We start from the raw sequence: 21,430 nt of genomic DNA, 5'->3' as shown, positions 1-21,430 counted from the left end.
AAAACACTTCATATGTAAAAATGAGATATAACTGCTGTGTAATATTTGTTACCAAATTAAGCTACGAAAGTTGGAATGGAAGCCTTAATTTTTCAGTTGCTCACAAGAGGTCCAATATTCTAAATATATAAAGATTGGGATTGGTTCGAGCTATGTGAAGACCTTGGGGAGTAGCAGTATAGGAATTCCTCCTTTGAAGATACAGCACGGACACAATTGGTTGAATGGTCTTCTTTACTGTAACAATTCTATACCAATATAAAATGGTTGTCAAAGCTCATTCATTATTTTAGCACCACTAAAAGGATGGAGGCTGTACAAGCCCAAAATGTCTCTTGAAATATTAATGACTTGAAGGCTATGTCAATAGTTGAAAACCAGATCAATAGCTTGTGTCATCAATACTAATGGCAAACAATGGAAAATATCAGACAGGTGATAGTCAATATTATTCCTGTAAAACTTCAGTTTACAGAACTTGAGTTCACAACTTCACCGAAATTGTGAAGTCAGTGCCCCCAAGAGGAGGACAGGAAAAAAGTCACCAATTCATATGCATGAACTTCAGATTTTCCCACTGGAATTACAGATGGATATATCAGTCAGAGATCTACACTGGTGGCTAAATTTGTCACGACAAGAAGTATCAGCTTTGCTGTTTTGATGCAATAATTGCAATCAGCTTTCTTTCACTATATTGCCGAGCAGCACATGCACAACAGTTCTGATTTTTCAGTTTAATATTCAGAGAGCTACTTCTTTTTCATCCAATCCAATGCAAAAATCAATGTCCTAACTTAAAGGATGCCAAAACAGCCTTTCCACTTTTAGCAAAGGACAAAGTAACAAATAGCAATATGACAATATTGTTTACAATAAACAATATTATAGATCGCCACTGAATGAAATGAACAAAACTGGATACAATACAACTAGCTTTCAACTATAGTCAATGCTTACTCCAGGCTGTAATGCCACACCACTAAGGCAATTACAAAGGTTGTGTACACAAAGGATAACTGAACATTAACAAGACAACAGTTAACTGATTTCCAGCATTGTTTGGCTTTAGTAATATTGAAACGTTCTTGCATTCAGTGTACTGCCGTAGGATGTACACTAGGAAGCATAGCTCTATCTAAAAATAATTTGGACATTTAAAACACTACAGCTGTCAATTCTGAAATTCATATGCAAATTATCGCTTTTCGGCTGTTAAAAAAAATCAACTGTTCATTTTAAACACGGACATTTTAAATAGTGGTAAGGAAAATACTTGTTTACAATTAATAAATGGATTGTGGATGTTGTCACTAATTCCAGTATTTATTACCCTTTCTAACTTCCATGGTGCTAAACCCCCTCCTTGATACAACTGGATGGCTTGCTCGGCTATTTCTAACAGGCGTTGAGAGTCAACCATACAGTTCCAGCTCGAAGTGACATGTAAACCAGCTTGTGTAAGGATTATAGAATGTTTCCTAAAAGACATTTAAAAAACCAGTAATGGAGTTTTATGACAATCACCCTTATTGATACTAGCTTTTAATCCTTGATTTATTTATTAATTGAATGATAAATTCCTCCAGATGCCACAATGGATTTGAACTCATTTCTCCAAATTATTAGTTTGGGACCAGTAGCATAATCATGATGCAATGGACCAAGGCAGCTTATACCTCATTGAATTTATTTCTGCAGTAGCACCTTCAATACTGACAATCTCTTTGACTGATGAGTACAAAGACAGAAGCACATGCAAACAATATTATGTTCTTAAGGTCACTTGAAGATAAGAAATAAAAGAAATTGGTCATTTGACTTCTCAATCCTGGTCTGTTTAGACTTCATCTCCTCTTTACCAGCTCAGCATAGCCTTCAAGTCATTAATATTTCAAAAAATCTACCTCCACCTTAATTACTTGTTGTGATCTAGCCTCCACAACTCTACATTAGAGAATTCAGACATTCAATACCGTCAGAAGAAATTCCTTCACATCCCGACTTGAAATGGGTGTCCACTGATTCTCGAACTACGTCCCGTAGTTTAAGATTCCCCCACTAAGGGAAGCATCTTCTCATCTATCTTCTACAATCCACTCAGATTCACGTATGCTTCAAGGTCATCCCTCTGGGTTACAGGGGGGTGGGTCTGTGTGGGATGCTTCAAGGGGCAGTGTGGACTTGTTGGGCCGAAGGGAATCTAATCTCATTCTTCTAAACTCTATTAAAGGCCTAACCAGTTTAACTGTCCTTGATAAGGCAACCTCTTCATCTCAGGAATCAGCCTGGTGAATCACTTTAGAGTTGCATCCAATATCTATACATTCTTTCTTAAATAGGAGTGATGAAAACTGTACACGGTTCTTCAGGTACAGCCTCACTAACATCCTCTACAGTTTTAACAAGACTAACATTCTCTCTAAGCTGCACAGCTGCTCAGAGGGTCAGTGTACAGTGACAGGCATGTGAATCCATTACCTTTCACTTCCAGATGTCACTGCTCCACATGGACCTCGGTGGTCTGTGCAGTGGCAGCAAATATTACAGGGGGTGTAGAACTAAACTTGCCTGTTCTTAATTTGAAATCCCTACCAAGAGGCCGAAATTCCATGTGCTTTACAAACAACATGCTGCACGTGCACAAGAACACACAGATCCCTCAACCCTGCACTATTTGGGAGTATCTTTCCATTTAAATAACTGTCAGCCTTCTGATTCATTCTTCCAAAGTAAATGATGTAACACTTTCCTGCTTTAAAGGTCTACAAAGTTTTTGCCTCATCACAACCTAACAATTTTCCCTGATGAATTCCTTGTGTCTTCATCAGAACATCTCCTCCCACCTATTTCTGCTTCATCATATATGGATACATTACACTCTGCCCTCTCCTTTAAGTCTTCCATAGGAATAGTAAATATTTGGGGTTCCACGTCTGATCTTTGTGACACACCAATAGTTAAATCTTGCCAACCTGAAAAAGTCATATTATCCTTGACCCTCTTGAAAATAAGAAATAAAAGAAACTGGTCATTTGGCTCCTCAATCCTGGTCTGTTTAGACTTCATCTCCTCTTTACCAGCTCAGCATAGCCTTTGTCATTAATATTTCAAAAAAAAATCTACCTCCACCTTAATTACTTGCTGTGATCTAGCCTCCACAACTCTACATTAGAGAGTTCAGACTTTCAATACCCTCAGAAGAATGCTAACACATTACTCTCCCCAAGGCCCAATACTGTGAGCTCCTACCTTACACTGCTTACACTGCATCTGATCAAATGCCTCCTGGAGATCTGAAAAAAACTACATCTATGGCTCTCCATTAATAACTCCACCTGTTATATGAAAAAGCTCTCAAGCATTCATCCAACAGGATTTCCCTTTCTCAAATCAATGTTCAGTCTCCTTGTGTTAAGCTTCTGTAAATGTCCTATTTCTTCTGTAAAGATGGACTCCAGCATTTTCCCACGATTGATGTTAAACTATCAGCCTATAGTTTTTCAAAACACTGTTTCCAAATGCTGGAGATAGTAAGAGCTGCTGATGTGGGAGTCAGAGATAACGCTATGTTGAGTTGGAGGAACACAGCAGGCCAGGCAGCAACAGAGGAGCAGGGAAGTTGACGTTTCGGGTCAGGACCCTTCTTCAGAAATGGGCAGCTTCCAAATGCTGGAACCCTCTTTCAAACTAGTGTGTTCTGGAATATTTTGACTAATATTTCCATTATCTCTTCAGCCACTTCTGTTAAAATACTTGGATGCAGACCATCAAGTCCTTATGACTTGTCTGCCTTCAGTTCCAATAATTTGTCAAATACTTTGCCCTTGTGATTGAGCTCATTAAAAAGACGTTCCTCCTATTAACACCTTGCTTATCTGATATATTTGCATATTTATAGTGTCTCCACTGCAAAAAACAACACAAAACATTGGTTTGAATTATCTGCCACTTCACTGTAACTTTATGCATATCAACAATTTACTTAAATAACTGCCAGTACTCATCCACTGACTTTCCTCCAGTCTATTTTTCCAGACTACTTTAGACAACACTTTGATCACACCTTGTAATTGTCCTTATTTAAGTTGAGGACACTGAATTGAGACCAGAGTTGCTCTCCCATAAAGTGATTGTGAAATTCTACTATGTTGGGAATGGTACACCCAACAGGATCCTTAACCATGAGATCTCTTATTGATCCTGGCTCACTGCACATAACGACAGTTAAAATAGCCTGGTAGGCCCTGTAACATACCGCTCAAAGAAAAAAATCCCTGACACACCATGATACCCTTGCTTGTTTGATTTTGGCAGTCAACATGCAGACTAAAAATGCTCATAACACCTTTCATTGTTTTCCAATTTATACTTTGTCTTATATGATATAATCCTTTCGGAACCCAACACTTCGCTCCCTCTAATTCCTAATTTCCACCCAAGCTATAATTACTACTCACCTCTGCACTGATAACGCTCTTTATTAAGAAAGCTACCCCATGTCCTTTCTCAATTTGTCTATTCCAAATATCCTCGAATACTGAAGTTCTAGTCCTGGACAACTTGCAACCATGTCTCCATCATGTCTACTCAGTCACACTCATTTCTATTTGGATTGTCAACTCATCTATCATGTTATAAATGCTAAGCGCATTCAAGTAAAAAGCCTTAGGTTTTGGCTTATCATCATTTATTTATTTCAGTCTCCAATCCACTGCACTTTTCTGTGCATATTTTATATCCTCGACTGTAACACATATTGCTTGCCTCCTCATTCCCCTGCATCTCTGCTCTCAATTTTTAAAAAAAATTCCTTATTCCCACTGATCATATTTAATTCTATCTACAATCTTAGTTTTATAATTTTCCAGGGTACTGGTCCCCTTTTGGTTCCAATGAAGCCTGCCTCAACAGAACAATCGTCTCTTTACTCAACACTGGTGTCAGTGCCAGAACAAATCAAAACCATCATCACCCACATCAATCTGAGCCCAGACTTTGCCTAAATCATGTTTACTCTGAACCAATTTGCACATGGCTCACGCAGTAACCTTGTGACAATTATTCTAGAAGATCTGCCTCTAAATTAGTCTACAAAATCATGAGGGGTGTAGACAAGGTGGATAGCAAGAAGCTTCCCCGTTCACCCCCCCCCCCCCCCACACACACACACACACACACACACAGAGTGGGGGACTCAATTACTAGGGGTCATGAGTTCAAAGTGAGAGGAGGAAAGTTTATGGGAGATATGCGTGGAAAGTTCTTTACACAGAGGGTGGTGGGTTCCTGGAACGCTTTGCCAGTGGAGGTGGTAGATGCAGACACGATGGTGTCTTTTAAGACGTATTTGGACAGGTACATGGATGGGCAGGGATCAAAGGGATACAGACCTTTAGAAAATAGTTGATGGGTTTAGACAGACGATCTTGATCAGTGCAGGCTTGGAAGGCTGAAGGGCCTGTTCCTGTGCTGTAATTTGTTCTTTGTTAAATTTAGCACCCAAGCAGCTCGCAATCTCTCAAAAGAACCACTTTCTTAATCGTACATCATTGATGACTACGTGGATCACAACTAGTTTTTAGATTAGATTAGATTCCCTACAGTGTGGAACCAGGCCCTTCGGCCCAACAAGTCCACACCGCCCCTATGCAGCAACTCACCCAGATCCAACCTCCTATTATCCACACATCCCTGAACACTACTGGCAGATTAGCACAGCCAATCCACCTAGCCTGCACAAATTTGCACTGTGGGAGGAAACCGGAGCACCCGGAGGAAACCCATGCAGACACAGGGAGAATGTGCAAATTCCGCACAAATAGGTGCCAGAGGCTGGAATTGAACCCGGGTGCCAGGTGCTGTGAGGCTGCATTGCTAACCACTGAACCACCATGTTGCCCCTCAGTGGTCCTTATCACTCTAGTCCAGGCTTCTCTCCAGTCAAGAGATACCCTGAACCCTGGCACCAGGTACGCAACACAGCACTTGGGGGTCAGTCTTTGCTATTCAAGGAGGCCCCAGTTTACAAACGTTCGACTTACCAATGTTTGTCCTTCTGAAAGTAATCCAATACAAGAGTGCAATGTTAAAGATCTGACATACAAAGATTTCTTGAACTTACAAACAGCTACTTTATATTGTCCTCAATTGAGATCCAATTGGCATACAAATAGACTTGTGAATCTTAGGCTTCTCTAAAGCTGAATTTTGGATCCCCATACCTGCTGCACTCTCAATTACATTCTGTCTGTGAACATAGACTAAATGTAACTGCCTCCTAAAAACAGTGACCAGGTACCTCATTTCCATCCACCCCCTTCGCCATAACTTCCACACCAACTCTAACTCTAACCCTATATTCCTTGGGCATCCAACGCTTGTTCCACATATGGTCACTGCAGCTGGATTAAAGACCTGGAACCTCCTATCAAACATCAGTGTGCAGTATGTGCAACATGTAGGCTGCACTGTTTGAAGGAAAATCTCCATTATCTCAGAACCACCTTATCAAGTAGAAGCAGGGATGGACAGTAAGTGCGGCTCTCATTTCAAGAATGCATTTAAAAGAACTTATTGGAAAAGAGAGAGGCCATAAAGGTGCATACATACATTGAAATATTAGGATGATGAAGCTAATATAACAACTGCAAAGCTCAAGCATTCTTTGTTCAGCCTCTCCCACTAATTAAACTCTATCCAAGTTGCCATTTGTCTAGACCCAATCTTCAGTATCTAACTGTAACCACAGTATGAACTACAATTGCTCCTCTTCCCATATCTGCACTATCATCCTGGTATCTCACAAAGATCTATTCTTGGCCGAGTTCCATTTCTAAGCTACATGCCGCCCCTTCAGCAACTTAATCTAAAAATATGGGTATTAGTTTTTGCATGATAACATCTAGATCTACTTCAAAACCACTTCTTTTGACTCCTCCATTTTCTGAATCACCAGACTGTGAAGACATCCAGTACTAGATGGAGAAAAATTTCCCTCAATTAAACACTGGCTAGATTGAAGCCACTGTCTTCAGTCCCCACTACAAATTCCAACTCTCTAGTTACCAACTCCATCACTTTCCCAGCTCTGACCTGAACCAGCATTTGCTACTTTCGTGTCATATCTGGTTCCAAGATAGGCTTTGAGCACATGGTTATGTCATCACTAAGAGCATCCGTTTCCACCCACATAACAGCACCCAACTTGACATTCTCTCAGTTCATCTTAGAGGTTTATAAAATCATGAGGGGCATAGATAAGGTGAATAGTCAAGTTCTTTTTTAACGGGTAGGTGGCTTCAGAACTAGAGGGCATAAGTTTAAAGTGAGAGGGGAAAGATTTAAAAGGGACCCGAGAGGCAACTTTTTCACCCAGAGGGTGGTGCATATGTAGGAAGAGTTGCTAGGAGAAGTGATAGAGGTGGGTACATTTACAGCATTTAAAAAAACTGGACAGGCACATGAATAGGTAATAAACGTTTCTATGCTGTATGACTCCATCTACTGATATAACATTCATGTGCGATTATTAATTTAGACTTGTCAATTCTGACACATCAGGCTGGCCTTTCAGATCCTACTTTCTGTAAAACTCCTCCAAAACTCCAATGCCAAAGTCTTCACTCACACTACATTCTGTACATCTGTCTTCTGCTCGCTGACTCAAACTTGCTGAACAGCATTTTGTTTATTTAAAAATTCTCATCCTTGCTTTCAATTCCTCCACAGTAAAATTCTCCAGGTCTCTAATGTCCTCCAACCAACACCCTATGAAATATCTGCACTCATCTAGTTCTGGTTATGGATCCCTGACTTTGTCCTAGCTGCCTCAGACTGAGAACAGTGCAAAAAGATCAAGGAATACTGCAACCTGTCACCCCATGAGAGCTGGCAGTCTACTTAAGTAAATGACATCGGAACCCAAGACCATTTTATTTTCTGACAGATGGCCACATATGTTCATTCTAGCGGGAGTCCAGTTCACAATGTGTCATTTTGGCTGAACCGCTCATGGTTTCACACAGTAGACTGCAGGGAAGAACCAGGCACACATCAGTTAGTGGCAATGATCTAACAACCTCCGTTTGCGATGTTGGTTGAGGGATAAAGAATATCTAGGATAAAGAACTTTTCTACTCCTAGAAACAGCATAATGTAACAATTTAGCATGATCTAAGAGGACTGGCTTATTTAATTATTTCATATAAAAATGGTACAGTACAATGCAGAATTCCATCAGCACTATCTTAGTAATGTATTTTGTGCAGTGGGAGTTAATCCCACAAACATTTTACTCCAGACTAACTGTGCTCCCAATTGAGCTATGTTTGTCACCTGCAAAAAAAGCATTTCAGGACTTTAAAAGAACATGACCAGACTTGGGGGAGTGAGAGAGACATTTACAGAAACAGTTAAGAGTTAATGTCACAGTGTTGTTGTAGCAATTGCACAAGTAACTTTATTTTTATATATGGACTCAATACATAAGGGTGAAATAAGCAGTGTAAATTGCTTTAAATACCCTGAGAATTTTATCCAGTATTTCTATACAAGTGTCAACAGCACCATATAAAAACCCGAAAGTACTGTATCTACATGCTGCTACTGATTTCTTACAAAAAAAAACTCAGTTTTAAATTAACAAGCATGACACACAAGGAAATAAGTTAGAAAGAAAACGGCTTTATGAAGAAAGGAATAACTGATTCAGTGAGATTAGGGTTTGAGGGACTCAGCAAATATGAGTTAACACTAACCCTAATTAGACTGGAGGAAATATTAAAGGTTTACAATGCACCAGACCACATTGCACAACCTCCTACATTCACAGTAGAGAACATATTTTAATCAGTGAGGAGCACTTAGTGAACCTTTACAATATATATCAAAAATTACATTTGTAAGGTTCTAATTAGTTAACTTGTAAAGTATTGGGAGAGGGTAAGTTTTTTGGGAAACTGGCAGCGCTATTCACTCTGTACCTGCAATGTAGAATATATCTGCTTAAATGATGGGTGCCACATGCCTGAGCCCTCTGAGCAAGCCTGAGAGAACTTCATACCTTGGAGTTGAAATTCAGATGCTGAACAGTGAATAATATTCCATTTTGCTGCTGCATTTCCTACATTATCATAATTACATTCCATACAGCAGTACTTGGATGTAAAACATTCTGGGATGATCTGATTATTTTTCCCATTCAAGGGTGTAGGCATTGTTGGCTGGACAAACACTGATTGTCCATCTGCCATCACCTTTTAGAAAGTGCTAATGAGCTGCCTTCTCGAACCGCTGAGTCTGTCTGGCATAGATACTGTCACAATGCTATTAGGAAAGAAGCCCCAAGACTCTGACTCTCAACGCTAAAGGAACAGCAATTTATTTCCAAATGAGGATAATAAATGGGTTGGAGAAGTATTTGCAGGTAATGGTCCTGCCATTGCCCCTCTGGATGACAGGTGTCATTTCTTTTAAAGGTGCTGCCTAAGGAATTTTAGTGATCTCTGTAGTGTTTCTTGAAGATGGTGCTGCTGTACATTGCTGGTGGAGGAACCGAATGTGTGGGTATGAGGCCAGTCATGTGGACGGCTGTGTTTTGGAGGGTGTCAAGCTTCTTCAGTGTTGCTGGAACCACTCTCATCAGATAAATGGGGAGTACTCCATCACAGAGAACCAGGAAGCAAGTTACTGTCTGACCTGCTCTTGTCATTGTGGTATTTATATGAAAAGTTCAGTTTCAGGTCAATGGTTCATCTGTTTATCCCCCTCCTTTCTTGAAAAAAAAGCAGGGCTGTAGCCTTTGAAATCCTCCAGTATGTAGTATCTGCTATGTCTAGAGGATAAAAAGATCGCCAGGAGGCTCAGCAATTTATGCTCCTCCACTTTACAGGAACCTGGGATGGTCCAATCCCAAACAGGCGACTTTTCTACTTTGTGTGCCACAAATCTTTTATGTAGCTCTTCATCTATTTTTATCTGTACCAATTTCTCAAATATCTCCTCCTATACTGGCTCATTTTTTCCACTAACAAACAGATTAGGGCCAGGGTACTCATTTAGCAGACATACAGGAGGCTGGAAGAACATAGCAAGCTAGACCGCATCTGGAGGAAAGGAGAAGTCAACGTTTCAGGTATTATCCTTCTTTAGTACTGTGGGTTTTTTTGTATCTAAAATATGATTTCCTTTTATTCAAGGGTATTTTCCTTGAAGACCCTTTTATTATTCCTATTTATAAGAACTTGAGATCTCTTTTATGGGACCAAATGAACTATTCATATGGTTCTCTCTGCTCCTTAATTTTCTTTTTCATGTTCCTCAGTACTTCCTCTTAAGTTGCTTGATTCTCTTCTGAATTACTAACTGGACAACCTCATAAGCCGCTTTCTGTTTCATTGTAAATTTTAGTCAATCATAAAGCTCTTGTGCATGCCCAAACTAGGCCCTTCCTGAAGGGGTTCCATTGTACAGTTACTGCTTTACCTACCAATCTTTGATTTTAATCCACCTGAGGCACATCCTTTGTCAGCTGACTTTGGCGAACAGATGCATCACCCATAGTATTAATACAAAGATGCATTAAACATAAACAGTGCTCCAAATTATTTCAATATGTATTAAAAACATATACAGCACAGTTTAAAAAAACATGTCTACAGCATGGCACCAGAACTGAATTTTTAAATTTAAAAATATCAGATCTTATTTCAACCCCCATAGCACCCACACCCTGTTCAAACCTACAGCTACTATAAATAGATTTTAAGTGCTGCCTAGTAATATGATAACAATTGGTAGTCAAAGAACTTATAGATTAATTTTATCAAGTTCATTTGGAGATATTTATCACATCATGGCTTATCCTAACACATTCACTGTTGAATACAAATCCCAAATATACTCAGAAAGCGAGGGTTCCAAATATATTTGAGATCAGAAGTCAGTATGAGCCCAATCATATCTGGAAAAGTTACTGAGAAATTTGGCAAGCTAAGACAGGAGAATATTAGCATCACTGAACTTTACTAATTCTCTCTGTTCCTCAAACTCCTAGCGATGTAAGTGAGTAATACTATGATAGATTTTTCATCAGTCATAAACTTAATGCACGGAACACCATGTATATGCAGGTAATTAATTATAGTTTTGAAGACATTTGGCACTTTGTGAAAATCAAAGCAACAAAATGCATTATAGATTCAGAGTGGTGATGGTGTGTGTTGCTTTTCGGCCTAGAGGCCTGTGACCAGCTGAGTGCCATGAGGATCGGTGCTTGATCCACTGCATTTTGTCATTTATATAAATGATTTGGATGGGAACACAGATGGTTAGAAAGTTTGCAGATGACAAAAATTGGAGGTGTAGTGGACAGCAAAGAAAGTTACCTCAGGGTACAACAGGATCTTGATCAGATGGGCCAACAGATGGAGTTTCGTTTAGATAAATGAGAGGTGCTGCATTTCAGAAAGGCAAATCAGGGCAGGGCTTATTCACTTAACTGTATGGTCCTGGGGAGTGCTGCTGAACAAAAGGAACTTGAAGTGCAGGTCACAGTTCCTTGAAAGTGGAGTTGCTGGAAGATAGGATAGTGAAGGCAGCATTTGGTATTCTTGTTTTTAGTCATCACTGCATTGAGTTGGGAGGCCTTCTTGCAGCTGTACAGGAGATTAGTTCAGCCACTTTTGGAGTAGTGCGGGCAATTCTGGTCTCCGTCCTATTGCAAGGATGTTGTGAAACTAGAGAGGGTTCAGAAAAGATTTACAAGGATGTTGGCAGGATTGGAAGGTTTAAGCTGTAGGGAGAGGCTGAACAGGCTGGGGATATTTTCTCGAGTGGAGGTTGACGGGTGACCTTCTAGAGATTTATAAAATCATGAGAGGCACGCGTAGGTCTTTTTCCCAGCGTGGGGGAGTCCAAAAGTTGAGGGCTGGGTTTAAGGGGAGAGGGAAAAGTTATAAAAGGGACCTAAGGGGCAACTTTTTCATGCAGAGGGTGGTGCATATACGGAATGAGCTGCCAGAGGAAATAGAGGAGGCTGGTATAATTACAACATTTAATAAGTATCTGGATGGGTACATGAATAGGAAGGACTTGGGGGGGGGGGCAGCAATATGGGCAAACTGCTGGCAAATGGGACTCGGTGAACTTAGGATATCTGGTCAACAAGGACGAGTTGGACTGAAGAGTCTGTTTCCATGCTGTGTCTCTGTAACTGTGGGATTGATGTATTAAAAATACACCTTTACGCAAAATTTTTAAAAATAACTGATGAACCAAACTGTGAAGATGGACAATCATCTAATAAAGGAGGCAATGTTTGGGATAGAAATGCAACACTGTACCATTGTGCATCTTGGCTTGCCATAGTCATATGACCTGTATTATGAGATACTGACTAAAAGCCAAGAAATCTAGGCTCCAAACATAAGGACAGGTGTAGGCCATTCAGCCTTCAAACTGGCCTACCATTTAGTATGATCAAGGCTCAATTAAAAGCACTGAAGTGTTCACTCAGCCTACTTATGCAGGAATAGTTGAAAAAAAGTTCAGAAAAGCTCAGCAGATTTGGCACCATGTGTGAAGGAAAAAAAAAATCAGAGCTGCCATTTCATGCCCAGGGTCCCTTCCTCAGAACAGGATCATCAGACCCAAAACATTAACTCTAATTCTTTTCTTCACAGATACTGCCAGATCTGCTGAGCTTTTCCAGCAACTTGTTTTTGTTCCTGATTTATAGCATCCACAGTACTTTTGGTTTTTATTGAACAAGTTCAGAGTTTTCTCTTTCCACCCACAAAGGCAGACCACTTTTATGAAAGGTAACTAGATTTATAGGACCCAAGATCATTACCAGCTCACTTGTACTTTAGTGCCAGATCTGTTATATAAGACAGCACAAGATACCACTGAATACAGTCAGACAAATAAATTCATAGGGCAAAGGACATCCACATTCATGTATGTTAACACCCCTGTCCCTAGGCACGTAGCATTGGGAAAGCTGTTCTCTCTCTAAGAAACTGATTTTTTTTTGCCAACAAAGCACAAGCAGGTACTGGTGATTACTGGATAGATATCAGCTGAAGATACTGATAAAGGACTGTTTGCCATATAACAGGTTGGTTCAAGCAAAACTGCTTTCAGAACGAGAACATCAGGTGTCAGACACACACTGGTGTGTCATGTAGCATCATGATCTTCACAGACCTATGCACGCTGATTCAACGTGACAGCTGAAGGTGTACAATGGCACCATACTTGTGCCAACGGGACAGATTACTGTGAGCCCAATGCAAAGGCAGGAATAAAGACCTGGATTTCCAGATCACAGATGACAAGCAAAAACCACTCATCTCAGCCAGAACAAGTTTAAAACTTGTAGAAGTAACCCTCAACGTGCCAAAAGTAATTTGCAATATAACACAGCACATTAAACCAACAGCACAGCAGATCCGAAGAGAGTAAAAGGATGTGTTTAGGTGCCTTCCTGGCAAATACCATCTATTGGGTTAGTCTTGACGGCAGCTGGAATGCAAAAGAGCTGGGAAAGGGAGGCATCAAGAAATTGACAACCCTTATGGAACATTTCAGTCGCTTGGTAGCAGTGAAACAACCTGGAAAGGTGAGCAGACACATAGACCCAGATGACATAAGCTAACATCTGAGTAGATCTCAATATCTCATGCCAACCTTCAGATGCAAATTAAATGGCAAAGATACTGAGCATGATTACAGGCAAGTGAAGCTGGATGTAAACAGTAACTTTTGGGCCACATTGTGGGTACCCTTCAGAGGTTACAGGTGGTTAAATATATCAATGTAGACCACTAGATAGTTTGTGAACCGGTTCTCCCTTTATATGTTGATGGAATTGAAGCTATAATTCAATATTTGCTAGCTTAGGGTGCAAAGACACAATGGAAGAAGCCATTGCTGACCACTATCACGATCTGGTACAATTACTAGACAGAGTTCATCAGACGAATCTGAAGCTAAACAAGAAAAAAATTGCAATTAAACATGTTCAAAGTACAAACATCATTAAATGAGAGCTAAAGATACTTGCCTGGATTCTGAAATGCTGAGAGCTGTAACAGCAATGCAGCAGCTAACAGATGTGCAACAATTTATTGGATTTATCAAAATTCTTGCCCAACTTGTAGTCGGAGCATGAATCATTATGTCAAGTCACTACCAAAGGCCTGCAGTAGTTTTGGAACCCAGACAAGCAGAATTCTCAAAAATCAAGCAACAGATGATGGCAATGCCAGTGCTGAAATACTACGATGTAAATGATAAGATCACCTTGCAGTGAGACACCAAAACAAAACAGAATACGTAGCAATCCTAATGCAGCAAGGACAACAATGCACATGTGCATCCTAGGTATCAACACAAATGGAATGATGCCACTCACAATGAAAAAGACAGCCTGGCCATTGACTTTTCTGGTGAATATGTTCATCAACGCTGACTTATAAAGGACAAACTGACAGTTTAGTCTGACCACAAGCTATTTCAAAGCATTTTCCTCGGGTTGCTACTATCTGCTCCAAAGCATCTGCAAAGAAGATTACTCCAGTTACAAAGATATTAACTGGATAGGACAGATGAGCAAAGGAAGCGGACAAATCACTGAAATATAGTTGAGAGTAGCACTGCCTATGAAGAAAGCAGAAGATGCTTAGTATTTCATTCATCATTGTTATTAGTGATTATCACAAAAATTGGACATGATCCAATCCACAAACTGAAAGATCTAACTACACTCATCTTCTAGGCTTATACAGGAGTGAAAGGGTAGCAGTTTTGCCACTTGGTCTGTGTCAAAACATTCAAGATAGAGGGGAAATTAAACATAAACACTGCAGATATTGGAAGTATGGAATTGAAATGAAAATTATACACTTGGTTCAAAGCTGCAAACTCAAACATCCTGAGGGAGGGGCTAGGCCTGAAACGTCGACTCTCCTGCTCTGTTGATGCTGCCTGATCTGCTGTGCTCCTCCAGGTCCACACTGTATTGACTCAGACTCCAGCATCTGCAGTTCTTGTCATTTCCTCACTCAAATATCTTGCAGTTTTGACGAAAGGTGACTCATTGGAAAAGTTTTGTTTTTCTATCTACAAATGGTGCCGGTCCTGATTGTTTCAGCCTTTTCTGCTTTTTAAAATCAAAGAGAGGTTTAAAAATTAATTGTTTTTGAATAATCATCATTGAAACAAATTAATGATCCATTGACCTGATTGCTGCTTGAAGGACTATTTTGTGCATAAAATGGCTGCCACATGCTAACTGAGGAGCCTTGGTTATACTTCAAAAACAATTAATTTATTGCAATTTGGTATATCCTTAAGATGGAAAAGAAGTGTAAAAATGCATATTTATTTTAGCTTCAAACAAAAACTGGAAATAAACAGCAGGTCCAGCAATATCTGTGGAGGCAAGGTCAAGAGGACCTTTCACCGAAGTTTTAGAGAAAGGTCACAATGAACTGAAACATTATATCTTTCTCTGTACAGTTATTGCCTGACCTGCTAACCACTTCCAGCTTTTTGTTAGTTCAGATTTCCAGCATGCACAGTATTTAGATTTTTACTTAGAAAAGTTTGAACGGTGCAAACATATCCGTCACCATATAAAACAAAACTGTGCTCAGCAACGTGAAAAATGTGAAGGTTGGTCAACAGAGATCTTTCCTGAGCTGATGTAAGAGATTTATTTTAGAAACTAATATTCTGGGATAAACTGTTTGTCTATATAAGATATAGTAAGTGAACCATGCTTGGAAGGAACAGGTGACCTTGATGCCAGATTCCCAAACATCTCCACCTCAAAAGGTTTTCCTTACATCCTATCTGGCTCTGATGCAAACTAGCAGACTAACTGATTGCTATGATTCATCAGCAACTCCATTATCTACCATAACTACCTGCACAGTACAAACAGCTTTGATATATTTTCTTCACAATTCCTATGTTTGGATCAAGCAATCCAAGGACTGACACTGTATAACAAGACTTTAAGCCTGTATCAGTGTGAAAAGATGCAAATATAAGATTATATCCCATTTTATTAATGCTCACATTCTGTTCCATCTGACTATTGTTATGAATGGTGTGAGGCAGCCAATTTTTGTCAAATAACTAACAGCTGCATGCTGTGGGCATCCAATTCAAAGCAGCTGTATATTTAGTGACTGAAAAATAATGTCATTTAGGTCCTTATAACCAGAGGTTTCTTTCTTCTCATCTGTTTATGGCATAGTCTATAAAGGATAAATATACGCTGTGCTACCAATCTAACCCTGCACTGCAATCTCACATCTCTAAACATCCAGTTCAAAGTGTATTCAGACCTATTTTATCAATGCATCCTCTAAACTGTAGTTTGTACGTAGTGTTTGAAAACAAGGGCTCAGAATTTTACAGGCTTCACTCCTGAATATATTTAAGATTGCGCAGTCACTTCCCTTCCTTGAGGAACGCACGTAAGAGGCAACCTTATTTCCTTCAGAACTGCAAATCTAAGTCGATAATATGGTGTGCATGCTTTCACAATCCTAGAGAGCTATGCTGAGAAGAGGATAAACCATCTAAGGCAGAAAGAACGAATGGTCAGAGCCAGATTGAAAGATAGCCCAATTGTTAAGAATATTGAAGAACAGACTTGTATTTCTTAAGTGCTTTTGAAAACCTCAGGATATCCCAAAGTAATTACCAAAGCACTTTCTGAAGTATAGCACAATTTTAAATGGAAGGACATGTTCCTGCCTATTTGTGAAAAGCAAAGCCCAGAATCAACAATGTGATTACAACCAAATAAATCAGCTTTAATGACGTTGGGTCAAGGACATATACTCATAGAATCCCTACACTGTGGAAAGAGGCCATTCGGCAGGCGCATTCCCAAATGAATGTTTATCACACTCTAAATTTTAACAGTACTAACAAAAACTGCACTTACTGCTTTATGTGGAAACCTGTTCCATAACTACGCAATTTTATGAAGGGTAGAAGTAAACATCAGACCTCCTAGTCTCATGTCAGAGATGTCATAGTCTTACGCTCTCAACCTCTGATTCAGCATTCTGCACAAGCTAAGTGACCTATTTACACAGGCATTATGTTACACCCAGTGTTTTAAAAGTATGCATCATGCCTCAATCTTTTTTCTCGTGAACGCAGCCCAGTTCAGACAGTCTCCTTTCATAGCCTAGATTCTCAAATCGTAGATTCACTGTCACTCTTCACCATACCTCCTCCTGCACAATTACACTTTTGAAGATAAACTGCACATAGTATTTCAAGGTGGCTTTATCAATGATGTATAAAGGTTAGAATAACTTGTTTCAACTTGCAATCAAATGCCCTTGAGCTACACCACAGCAAACGGTGATGGTAGTATGTTTATGTGAAACTCTTATCAGTAAACGATTAATAATCACCAAACCCTTTTCCTCATCCACATTTAAAGACCAACATATCTTTACCCTTGTGCACCTCATGTCTCAAATTTACAGTAAAAATCAAACCATTCTTTAGCTGATTAACTTATTAAAATGTTTTTATGCAGCTCAAAATCCTGACAAAATTTTGTTTTAATTTTTGACATGCCCATAAACTTAGAAACCAATGTGATTCCTAGGATAGTCAATTTCTATGGAAGGAACTTTTCTTTTGCTTTTCAACAATTTATTAATTTAGCTTTCATAAATGAGGTGTTCCTCAATCAGTGGATTCAACAGACTTCCAACAATTGTCTCATTGCACACATCTACAGTTACAAAGACAAAAATTGAAGCCGATTATCACAATTCATTGGCTGCCTGAACGCTATTATATGGTCCAACTCTGTCTCATTTGTACACGTAACTAAAATCTTTGAATCCAGTTGTCACTCAACTGCACCACATATTAAAAAGATTGCAGGTTCCAATGATGTTGGACAGCGCAAAATCCAGGCTGACATTCCAGTGCAGCAGACATCTGCACATTGCAAAACAAGCCATCTTTTGAACAATGTATTAACTAAAGCCCTCCTCAGGAAAATTTTCAACAAGAGCAGAGGAAAACTTGCAATATGCCCTCAAATAAATCCTTCTAGAAACATGAGTGAAACAGGTTATTTGTTCATCACTAAATGCTGATTATGGGATCTTCCGGAATGAAAACTGTGTAAATACTGGAAAAGGTTGTAACCAATGAGCACACTACTATACAAGTATTTCACTGGCTGCAAAGCACTTTACATATAGTAACTCCATACCATATACATGTACTTTTCATCTCTCTGACTGACAGTATGCACATTTTAATCCTTCAAGTCTGATTGCTCTTTGCAAAACACAAAACGAAAAAGAACACAATAATTCAACAACCACCTGGCTATGATCCTCATAGTAAACTGTATAGCACAATTGTTTTAAAATATCATTAATTTTCAACAACACCAAGTACAGGATTTGGACAAACCACTGAAGCCTGCAAAAGGAAGGAAATAAATGTGGTACTGAGCACATAATAAACTTGGATCCATACAAATAGAGCTTTGTTGATACTGACACATACTTGTGTAAAATACAGTAGAGATTACATCTCACACACAACAGTATCATCAGCCACATCATATCTCCAAGCCCAACCTCCTGAATTTACAATACTTAGTCATACACTTGTCATTAAAAATGCATTTACTTAGCCCCGAACTGAGAAAATTACTAAGGGTCTTCAAGGGAGTAAGAAATATCAAAGGGCCAGTGAAACAAAGGAGATATCGGGGACAGGAATAATAGCTCTAGTTTTTGGATGAACGCAAGTTAAGTATGGTGGAGAATGGGATACAGAATTGACAACAGCATATATGAAGATTTTACCTAACGATGGGCTGAGGCGGAGACAGGCATTTTTAATGATTATGTAGGTGACCTTCTTTTGGACCCAAAAATGCAGAAACTGGAAACAGTCTGGTTCAGATAAATGTAACAATTGGAGGAGATGGGAAGGTTACAGTTTTAGATGAACCAAAGAAGTTTAAACTCATCCAAAAGTGGATCAAGCTAGCAAACAGATGACACTAGATTCTCTGTTCAACAGGGAAGGTTGATAATTCCTGGGAGAGGAGAGAGAACAATTTATAAAATCATCTACAGTGACATTTGAGTGGAAGGGCCAGGACCAAGGATGTGATGAGTAAAGAATGGGGGGGGGGGCCAATATCCCGACTAATCAGATATGGGTAAGCAGTTCTTGCAGAAATTGAGGCTCAATGAAGGTTATGATCTGAGCAGATCTGGCAACAGGGTAGTGATGCTACGTGTAGCGCATGTTCGAGCCACTCTGTGGCTCCAAGCAGCAAATTCTGGAAATCTCACCAATTTACTGACCATTGCCTCTGGCATTTCCAATTTACAGTTTACAAACTAGACAAAGTATCTTATGTAAACCTCCATCTGATACATTACAATAAAATAACTGCTGGATTAAAATATTCTGAAAAATAGACACTGTACTTTAACTTGAAACCTATTTGTATTTTAAAACCCTCGATAAATGACTCCCATGATCAAGTCTTGATCTGATAATCAAGTAAATGTGTCCCTTTTAAAAGGCCACATTAATGTAAAGTTTCTAATTCATTACTATATGTAGGCCATATAAATTTACAAACCAACAAAAATACACAGCATCACCTAGCTGTATAAAGTCAAGACCTCAGGGAGAGAAATCATGTAAAATTCAGCCAAAAAAAATCTGACTATTCTGTCTTGAGAACAGCAATTGCTTCATTTAACAAAAAGGCCTGATGGCAAAACTAACTGAAGCAATATTATGTGAATTCAGTCCTTTGTTTATTCTTGAATTAAGCAGCAAAGTGAAAACTAGGCCAATGCAGCATTTAAAACAAAGGTCCCACAGGAAATATGCAAAGAAGATTTGCATACCTGCACATGGTTAATTGTTTCAGAATTCATGCTACATGGATACACAGGATTACTATAAAACAAAATAAATATTTCAACTACCTTCAAATTATTACATTAAACATTTTAATTCTGAACTGGTAGAACAAATCCATGGAGGATCACATGGGTTGAAACATACTCGTTAACTTTTAATCTGCATCATTATTTCAGTTTCACTGTTTAAACAAAACTATAGCTGTTTGTGGCACCGTTCATCATGGCGAAAATGTATTATGGGCGCAAGCAATTTTGCGGATATGTTGTAGGAAATATACGAGATCACTAACAGTAGTTGAACTACATTCTTTCACTTTTTAGAAGACTATTAATCCAAGAAGCGTGGATTTCTGTACTGCTGAAAGAATTTATATTATGAAACATGTTTTGTGGAGTTTCAAATGCATTTCCGCACCTCAGGATTCGGGGGAGATGGGGCTCTTGCACAGCGAGATTCCAACACGGGCAGGGCACTGCGCGATTTTTTGGGGGGCGATTTAAAAGCAAACGTGTGTAGAAATTACAGTCATGGCACAGGAAACAACGACCCGTGATCTTCTCACTTCTTGCTCACAGTAGCGGTCCGACGCCCATTTTATTTTAAACACCAAATTGAGAGAGAGAAAAAAAAAGTGATGTTGCAATAGGAACAAGCCAGTTTCCCTGGTGGCTACATTTCTTAAAACGTGTTTAGAAACCGAAAACTGGGAGGTGTTTGTTGGGGGGGGGGTGGTGGTGGTAGTTGGTTAAGAAATGTTAATGCATAAGATTTTTGGCGGGGACTTTTCTGTAAAACGAGGGGTGGGGGGCGGGGGAAGGATTGGTTTGTGGGAAAGGGGGGGGTGTGTTTTCTTTTCGATATAAACATTGCTGGGGGGTGTTCCTGGAGTAGAAACGGGGAAGAGTGAGAAACCCTTCTCGCTCACTCTTTCTTTCCAATCCAGGAGCCCTGTTCACTAACAAGTCAGCCGCCATTGTTCAGATGCAAGCTGCTGTTCACTCACCAACACCACCACCTCCTCCTCCTCCTCAACACCGCCCCTCCACACCCACACCAACCCATCTATCTCTCTCTCGATTTATCTCGCTTACCGGTTTTATTTCCCTCAAGTCCCCGGCTCTCTCTGCTGCCACTGGACACTCACACCGAGACGTAAACACCGCGTCAGTCCCTTACACCTCCACCGCGTCACTCACTCACACAGTCAGTCAGCCTCTCTCTCTCTCTGACTGAGACGCTCCCGGCGCAGACAGAGGAACGGCAGGGATGTGTGCTGGTGGAGCGGGGGGGGGGGGGGGGGGTGAAAGGGAAGGAGCAACCTACTTGTGCGCAGTCGCTAAACTCCCCATCTCCCCCCAACAACACGCTCCAGCTTCCGGAAACTGCGCGTGCACGCACCCGCCGTGGACAGTGGGGAATCCCCGCCGCTACCGCCAGGCGTCTTTTGCATCAAACTGCGCAAGCG

General features: G+C 39.9%; 1 protein-coding gene across 4 annotated transcripts in view; it reads right to left on the bottom strand.

The window, feature by feature from the left end:
* creb1b (cAMP responsive element binding protein 1b) overlaps positions 1-21,430 on the bottom strand; it is an 80,984-nt gene that overhangs the window by 59,271 nt on the left and 283 nt on the right. The window contains exon 2 of one of the 4 annotated variants that reach the window (XM_059647052.1): positions 20,380-20,529. The exons of 1 other annotated variant lie outside the window; for it this stretch is intronic. The gene's annotated coding sequence lies outside the window, so the exon portion shown is untranslated. Of the gene's footprint in view, positions 1-20,379; positions 20,530-21,056; positions 21,255-21,288; positions 21,361-21,430 lie in introns of those variants that run through there. 2 more of the 4 variants (XM_048534183.2, XM_048534180.2) reach the window with 2 other exon arrangements.

The sequence above is a fragment of the Stegostoma tigrinum genome, chromosome 7 (genome assembly GCF_030684315.1).
Source record: "Stegostoma tigrinum isolate sSteTig4 chromosome 7, sSteTig4.hap1, whole genome shotgun sequence".
Taxonomy (NCBI): Eukaryota; Metazoa; Chordata; class Chondrichthyes; order Orectolobiformes; family Stegostomatidae; genus Stegostoma; species Stegostoma tigrinum.
Note: the sequence above shows the minus strand (reverse complement) of the source record. Positions and strands in the feature narration are given on the sequence as shown.